Raw genomic sequence first — 8,852 nt, 5'->3', positions numbered from 1 at the left:
GGGACACCCCTCTGGAGGCTGCCTGGCCCCTGTACCATGTTGCAACCTGACCATCCTTTCTCTCTCTCTCTCTCTCTATATATATATATATATATGCCCTACCAACACCTTTCAGCCCTGGTATTTTTATGCGTGGGTGGATTTACAGTAATCTCAGTGACTTTCAGCTTGGACATGCTGTAAGAGAGCTCTTTACAGGAGTACAGCAGCATCTGAAATGGCAGATAGAACTCCCCATCACCCTGCACACCTTTAACAGACCCTCCGCAAGCTGAAAGATAAAGGGATTTCTTCCACAATCAGGTTGTCATAGAAGTCTGAGGCTCTTCCTGCAGTGCGCATATGAGGGTTTGGCTGATTCATTTGGCTGTACCTCTTTGGGACAGAGACTGCATTGCTGTTCTGTTTGGATTTTGTCTGGGAGTTCCTCACTGTCCTTAGGCACTGTGAGAGTATAAGCAGAACAAGCCTGTGCCCTGGTGCAGGACTTTCCCTATGAATTCCATCATCCAAGAGGATGTTAAAAGCAACTTTAAAAAAAATATTTAAAAAAACCTGAGGCATACAGTATTGAAAAGCTTGGATAGCTGATTAAAGGGGCATTTTTGTCCCCTGGAAAATACCCTTAATATGATACAGGTATATTAGATTTTATTCTTTCTTGAGCTAGCTCCCACAACAGCAGGTATTGTGATCTCATGAAGTGGCAGAAATCTGCATTAACAGCAAGATCTTCAGACAGTTATTGAGAATTTCATAAATACTTCTGTTGAGAAAAGACATCCTGAATCCTGAGAGCTGCAAACCATCCTACACATCTGGGAGGAGGCACGAGAGGCTAAGGACTGTAAGCGGTGGCTGCAGGAAGCCCAGTGGAGCTTGGGTCCCTCCTCGGCGGGCAGCTGGGTGCTGACTGCACAGAGACAATGCTTGCAGAAGACTTTATTGTTTCAAAAGATCTTCCAGAGAATGGGACACTGAAGAAGAACATTTGTATGACTTCATATGCTGATTAAAATGACTCTTTAAGAGTAAGAAGAGGAGAAACCCACTCTTCTGAGCTCCGTGTGAGTCTGCATTTGTGCATCCCCTCGGCATAACCAAGCGCTAGACAGCCACCAGCTCTCCACGGACTTGTGCTGCGGTAGTGGGCACAGCTGAAGCTTCAAACTTTTATATCTTAAGCCTCAAATCGGAACCAGGGAATATTTACTGGAGACAAAAATGGGTTTCTTACAACACTGGATAAACCATATCTAAGGAATGGCACCACCACCACTACCTAGGGAGACAATGCCAACAACGATACGGACTTCTTCCTAAGGAGAAAGATGAAGAAATAGAAAACCAACTGCCTCACAGCAAAGAGCGCTCAGCTTTCTGCACCACACATTGCACCCCCAAGCCTCCTGTTCTGCCTTTGGCCACGCTGCTTTCATGGGGTGAGATGGGTTCCAGTATCCCCACCAAAAGAACCAGACCCAGGCCAGAGCCAAGCTGGGAAAGGCTGCAGATGAATCAGCTTTACTGCATGAAAACGAGTGAAGGAGAAAAGAGACAAAGCCAAAACCAGAGCAAAGCAGATCAGAAAATTTCCCAACAAGTGTTTATAAAACTCCACAGATGTACTGAAAAGCCTGTGAAATTCAACCCACAGACTGCACAGAACCCCTGCTGCTTCTCTTCAGCTGGGCAGCTTCTCATTGCTCATTTTTTTTCGATAGCACTTTATTTAATCTAAACCAAAAAGTTTTAAATAAGAAGTTCTTTATTTACATAATACTAATTTTCTTTTGGACACTCTAGCAAGCTGCCACCATGAGCTGGGCTCTTTTAAATGGGCCTTTATATGATATCTGTGCAGGTCCAGCCGGGCTAATCACTCAGCCCCTCAGCATCCCACATCAGGACGCAGGAAACCAGCCAGACCCGTGATGTCCATCAGGCCTTACTGGGGTAGCAAGAGGCTTTCTGGTTTAAGAAAACTTCGGTGATTAGAGCACAAGTATTTCAGTTTGCTGGAAACAAGATTAAAAAATTATGCTTCAATCCAATTTGGATTTTTCAAAATATTCAAATTCTGCATGAAACAGAAAACCCACAGTTCTAGGAGCTATATTCATTATAACTATTTAGAGTGATCTGTTGAATAACTCAGGGAATCAAATTACACATAACTTTTATATCAAGAATATCAGTGTTTCATAAAACTCAGCTCATATCTTCTCAAGAGATTTAAGTTTGATGTAAATACTTTAAGTGACAAATAATTTGCTTCTTTATAATTTGTCCCAGTGCTTAACTAGCCAACCTGTTACAAATCTACACTCTCCCTCTCTGAGACTGATCTACAAACTTCAGCTTTCAGGTGTTGGGAGTTTGATGCATCTTTCTCTGCTTGGTTAAAAGTTCTCTGAAATACATACTCCTCTTTATACCCTAACTTGTAAAACTTTTGAAACCTCTCATTATCTGACTGCAAGCATCCTTGCATTTCTCCTCAGAAACCAAAACGAATGGGAAAAAAAGGCTAAAATGGGAAAAAAGTCAGTGCGTAAAGAGCTGGCCTCTGGTTTGTGTCACAGAGAATGACACCCCGCAAACTCCACCCCCCCCAACTATTAATTATTAATATTTTAACGACAATTACTCTGAAGTACAATTCTGAAGTATCTACTACTTGATTGATTCTTCAGAGATGGAAATAGCTCTGAACCAGCTCTCTGACACTCTCGTGGAGGGAAGGGGGGTGAGTAGTCTGGGACCTGACGACTTTCTCTGAAGTTCCAACGTGCTGCTTGCAAACCCTTTACGGATGTCTGTAACTAAGGGGTTCAAGCAGGATCACCATAAAAAGCCATCTGATTCCAGGGTGAGTAACAGAGATGGCTTTTTCATTCTGTTTTTCTTTGGGAAACCTGGCCGTTAAATTAAAGATGGAAAAACCTTTTCTAAGTAATGCCAAAGCTGTGGAGATAAATACAAAACTTAGAAACTCCAGAACCAGAAGGGTCTCAAGTTCCTCCAGTGGCCAGACTGGCTTTGCATTGCATGTGCCTTTCTGGGTTTATTTATTTTTTATTGGTTTTTATCAAACTAGTACCTTAAGCTATTGCTTTTAAAAACTCTCAGGTGTTTACATAAGGCTATATCTGCAAATTATATTAAAACTTACTGAACCACAATGATATATTTCATTCTATAACTTTAAAGGAAAATATGAACGACCTTACAAGAACCTTAATTGCATCACTTCCTGACTTTGCTTTTTTATAATTCCCACGCTACATTAAAAGCTTTCTCTGTTCCACAGACATCCACTTGTACACACGTATGTGCATGCACACACATTGTTATTTAAAATTTTGATTGCATGAAACTGTTTATCAACGTTGTGTGAATAATGCCCGGAAAAGATAGTCTTCAAAAAATCAATATGTTGAAAGTGCTGTTTTAGGGTTGCAGTAGTTGTTGGTTCTGTTTCTGAGTTATTCCTATTGACCTGAGTTCAAAAACAAGGTATTGATTTATAAAGTACCTTCAGTAAATAAATGGACATTCTTTCTGCTAACCCTAATAACCTGTAGCATACAGAGCAGCGTTTCAGCTCAGCTCAGGAACGCGCTGCACAGTGTGTCAGGAGTTTTCCAAAAGCTGGCAGACTTTTTTGACAGAAAGGGTAATGGAGATAACGTTACGAAAGCAACACAATTGACTGGGCTCTGAGCAGAAATTAGAAGAAGGGGGAGGAAGTGAGAGGGTGATGACTCTTTTTTAAAGGAAGTCCTGTAAATTATTAGGTTTGTTGTGTATTTGCGAGTGACATTTAGGAAAAACTTGTAGTTTTACCTGTTGGTGTGCACAGAGATTTGTCTCTGCTTGTGAACTGTTAGGATGGATTTCTAACTTTCATGATAAATGCATCTTTCCCTGCCTGAAGGATAAAGTCCATACGAATTTGTAGATATGGGTTTTAATTTTTTTTTATAAAAGGTAACATTCAGCAGGTCTTAGAATAATGTTGCTGCACCTAAATTGGCAACAGTGTACAAGCAAGAGCACCTGGAGGAGCGACTGGTACCCTGCAGCTTGACGCCACCACCGCAAACCCTGGCATGCTGACCTAGCTGGCAGTGTGACCGCGGTGAAGCACATCCAGCCAGCAACCACCACTGTGGCACAGCACCTCGGCGTTAACTGCCTGCACCTAGGGATTGCATTAGGCTTTTAATGTCTGCTGCAGCTGCGCTCTCCTGACTTTGGGATTGCCACCACAAGTATGCCCGTCACCAACACTGTACTATTTTATCAGGTACCAAGCTTCTGAGAGCAAAATATCCCATATTTTCCCTTTAACTTACAATGTCACATGAAACCAGGCTTATGGGAAATAAGAAAAATCGAAATGTTGACAACAGCATCCAAAGAAAAAGCATATGTAAAAAATACTAATGCAAGGTGACCATGCCTGTCTCGACAGTCCATGCTTTAAGTCTCTCATGGTATTCACTGTTCACAGAAACAAAATAAAAATCAAGCTTGCTCAGTATGAGAAACTGGCTATACTGTGATAATAAATTTCTATTACATTTGTGTGATGAAATGCCTTTGCTCCTCAGAGCTTTCGGTTTGGGTACCATCTCACTTGAGCATCCCAGGGGATGGCCAGAAGCAGACTGCAGAGAAAGCAGACCAAAACTGGCAAATCTGAGAGGAGACCTGGAAAGGCAGTCTTTATCCAAGTGTGATTTAAAAGAAAATATTCCTGCCATTACTGTTTTCCATGTCAAGCATTTATCCTGAGAGCGTCTTTCCTTCTAACAGCAAGAACGAAGGTAAGGTGGGATGCTGCCACAAGACCAAGTTTCCATTGCCAGCAAACTGACAATGTGACAACCATAAAGAAGATGGTTGTTAAAATAAGAGAAACAGAATTGGCTCTGCTCTCACTCTGTTTCAAAGACTAGTTTCTATTTAGCTCTTCCATAGCATCTTTCATCCCATTTCTCACTGTGGACTTAGACAATTAGACGACAGGAATTAGACAGTTCAACGAGGCAAGTAGCAAGAACAAAGCCAAGCACTTTGCTCCAGTGCTCCTGCTTGCTGTTACTTAGAAATGCAGTTGTACAAAAAATCATCTGAATTTTCACACATTCAGAAGGATTATAATGCCCATATATTGCCCTCATTTTTATTGCTATGGATCAATCTTGTCAACAACCAGTGGTTGTTTTATTGCCAGTCCATATCTCTTGGTAGTGTGACACCCCCCTCCCCATACCCAGTGCGCAGTCCCAAACCCAGCTGAGCACAGCTGTGAAATCCGCTGGAAATTTTCCAGTACAGCACTTTTTCACGAGACTTGCCAGCCCTGAAACACTTTGTGGGAATATTTAAGTTTAAGCCCATCTCGTGAGGAGTCCCAGCAGGTTTTCGCAGACACCTGCCCAGCCCCGCACCCTCGCACGCCCTTGGCACAGCCCTGCGGCAGCTTGGCAGCGCCCTGCCTGCACCACGCTTGCTCTTCCCTGCTCCGGTGCCGTGGTGCTCACTGACACTCACTTTGTCGCCAGGGCCTCATCTTCCCTAGAGCCATCAGACAATTACCAAGATGAAAGAAAGATGGCTGTGTTAGTAAGCACATCTCGGCAGGATGTCCTACACCCTGTATAAACAATAAATATTTCAGGTATTGATATGGTTTATGAGAATCTACCAATTTAGCTCATTACAAAGGGAAAGACTAATGCATCCAAAATTAATGAATTTTTTCAGACAATAAAATTTTTAGAACTACTGCATGTTCATTTTAATAGTTTATGAATTTGAAGTAGCCGATCTATCCCTCTTTTTACTATCATAAACCATTTGGACGACAAATGTTACATGTATTTCCATAATACTGTTATAACTTAAGTTCATTTCATAGTTTTATTTCATAGTCCTCAACCCTTGTATTTCAAAATTTATGGTCTTGCTACAAAGGTCATATATGAACAAGTGTAAGTCCTCTAAGATCTGTTATTCAGAAGCACTAAGCTGATGCTAGTTTAATTGATTCTGTGGAAGCAGCGATGCTTGCAACTCCTGAGAATAAGGGCTTTTCACAAACTGGCAAACTTTCCAGTGGATAAAATAAATATTCTTATATCCTTATGTTAGAGGGTATACAAACAGCATGCAGTTGTATCAATGCACCTCTTTAATGATGCGGCTTAGTTTAAATACGGTGTCCTGAAGATGCAAATGATCACGCTTTGTGGACCACAAGCCACAAACTAAAGCAAATACCATTTCCCAGCGTTTCTCGGGTGAAAGCTGCGTTTAGTGCGGGGCCCAAAGTAAAACCCAGCGATCGCAATAGCCCAGATGGTTATAGGAGCTAGGAGTGACCCAAGCTGCACCGTCAAGCAGCCGAGTGAGCCTGTCTACCAGCACAGGTTCCCTGGGGGTCCCCAGCAGCCTCTCCCCATCCCAGGCCAGGCCCCGCATGCACTGACACAATCCCGCAGACACCTGCTATGGGATCTCTGAGCTTTTCACGTACACTTTCAAGGACAGATGTAATAGAATAAATTTATGGTCCCTTTTCCCCAACAGGATTACAGAAAGGTAAACAAAGAAATTTTGAGTTCTTCAAGGAAAGGCCCCTTGAACTAATGCATGTGGCTGGGAGATTTAAGACCACTTCTCCCAGAGTAAATCTCAGAGTAAAACCGTTCTCATCCCATTTCTACGGAGCTCTGGAGAAGATACAACAGTTGGGGTTTGAGGATTGTTTCAGTTCAAGACACCTAACACTTAGCTCCAGGACTGCCTGTGAACAGGGGCGCTGACATCGCCCTGTGCGAGGAGGCAATTCAGAGCCTGGCCAGAAACACAGTCTTAGGAAGCTCAGTCGATGCTGCAGATTAAGGATATGAAACTAATTATGCAAACCTCATAAAGTGTTATAGAGCAAATCATAATCAAACCAGGACTGATGACAGCAGATGCACGATGGGAGGAAGACCAGCAGCTTTTCATCAGCCTTCTGAATGCCCCACACCTGCCTCCCATCCCTGGCCCCATTTCCCCCCATGCTTGTTCTGCCGGACGGGTTTCAGCTCCCCACCTCCTGGCCAGGCAGATGCTAACCCTAATTCCACAGCTGCAGCGCAGGCAAGCCCTAAACTGCAACCAGATGGGCGGCCGGTGGGCAGCTGTGGGCAGCGCTGTCCCAGCCGGGGCCCAGCACCCCCCAGCCACGACTCCAGCAGCCACAGGGGCTCTGCTCCACGCGGCAGGGCCGGGAAGCAGCACCAGGATGCTCCCCACATGCTCCTTCCACATGCTCTCAGCCCAAGAGCTGCCCCGCGGGAGGAAGAAAACAGAGCACTGTTTTTCCCGGTAGGTTTTCTGTGAGTTTTGCTGATAATAACATTACGGTTTTCCTGTGCTGGCAGTCGGATCAGAGGAGCCTGCAGCCTTCAGGAGGGATCGATCCGATCGATCCCAAAGGCTCCATGTCATTTCCAGGGGATTTGCTAAAGAAGCTACTTATGTCCCTTTTTCATTTTCACCAACTTATTACCAGCTGCTGCTGCTCCCTGCATTTCAGCAGCACCTGCAGGAATGAAACCATCCACTACCATCCGCCTGATCCCGACTTAGATACCTCTTCCACAATTAAACACCGCTGATCGGAGCTGAAGACTAAAGGCGGGTGACGCCAGTGTGCAAGGCTCATTACCCACCTCTCCCCTCCACACAAGCACACACAGACACTCTTTTTTCTTTCCCTTTTTTTTTTTTTTTTTTTTTAAAGGGCAGCCCAGCAGCAGACTAAGCAACTGATCCCCTGGCTTAACTTTTAAATTAAGACCATTGTAAATTTAGGAACTTGAGAAGAGATGGAGAGGACACCCATAATCCTTTGCAAATGTCAAGTGGCTCTCGATATTGGTTACTTTTCAAAGGTAGCTAGGCTACAGTGTGCTGCAGTAATGAAAAAGCCCTGCCAGGCCCACTCCATAGGGCTTCAGTCAATATACATAATATTATTGGGCTTTGAAAGGATTAAAGATTGTTTCTTTTGCCTCCTTGTAATATGGTGATCTATTGCGCTTAAAATTCCGACTGTGCCTTCTCCTTTGGGGGAGGATGCTGGAGACCACGGGATGCCTCATTGCTGCTCCCGCCAGCACGCCTGTGCCTGTCCCAGTGGTACCCAACCGGCCGCCGGAGCTTCCCCAGGTTTGCTTCGGCCGCTCAGCCATTACTGCTGACAGAGGCAGTCACTGCTCTCCCACGTCAAGGGGCACAGGGGAATTGAGAGTTTTTAAAATTAAGTTAATCAACACTGAAAGCTTCCAGTTATGAACAGGATGCGAAGGTAGACTGGAAAGTGTTGAAATATTTAGCAAAATAGTGTTTTTCTCTACACAGTACTCAAAAAAGTTCACAGAACTGTGTTTTGACTGCAAGAACTCAGTTCCTCACAAACGCCCATTAAGTACAAGAAATGTTAACAATTAGCAGTTATCTGAATCTCCCAGGGCTACCGTGAGCCATCATGGCAGCTTCGTCAGAGGAGCCAGTGCAGGACGAGGCCCAGAGCAAAAACTCCTAATGCCAGGCCCCCTCTCCGAGGCTGGTGTTTCCGAAAGCACCATCCTCTGCAAAAGGCACACACAAATCTGGATTTAAAGGGCCTTGGACAGAGGGCCTGATAGCTGAATTACTGTCAAAACCGTATCTTTTGTCTTTCCACATTTGTATTTTCTTGTTCTGATATTTATTGAATTGTTATTATATTCATATTATTATATTATTTTTATTACATTTATTGAATTATTATTTACTATTCA

Source organism: Falco cherrug, chromosome 14 (genome assembly GCF_023634085.1).
Source record: "Falco cherrug isolate bFalChe1 chromosome 14, bFalChe1.pri, whole genome shotgun sequence".
In the NCBI taxonomy this organism is placed as follows: Eukaryota; Metazoa; Chordata; class Aves; order Falconiformes; family Falconidae; genus Falco; species Falco cherrug.
The sequence above is the reverse complement of the archived record's forward strand: the minus strand, read 5'-3'. Positions refer to the sequence as shown.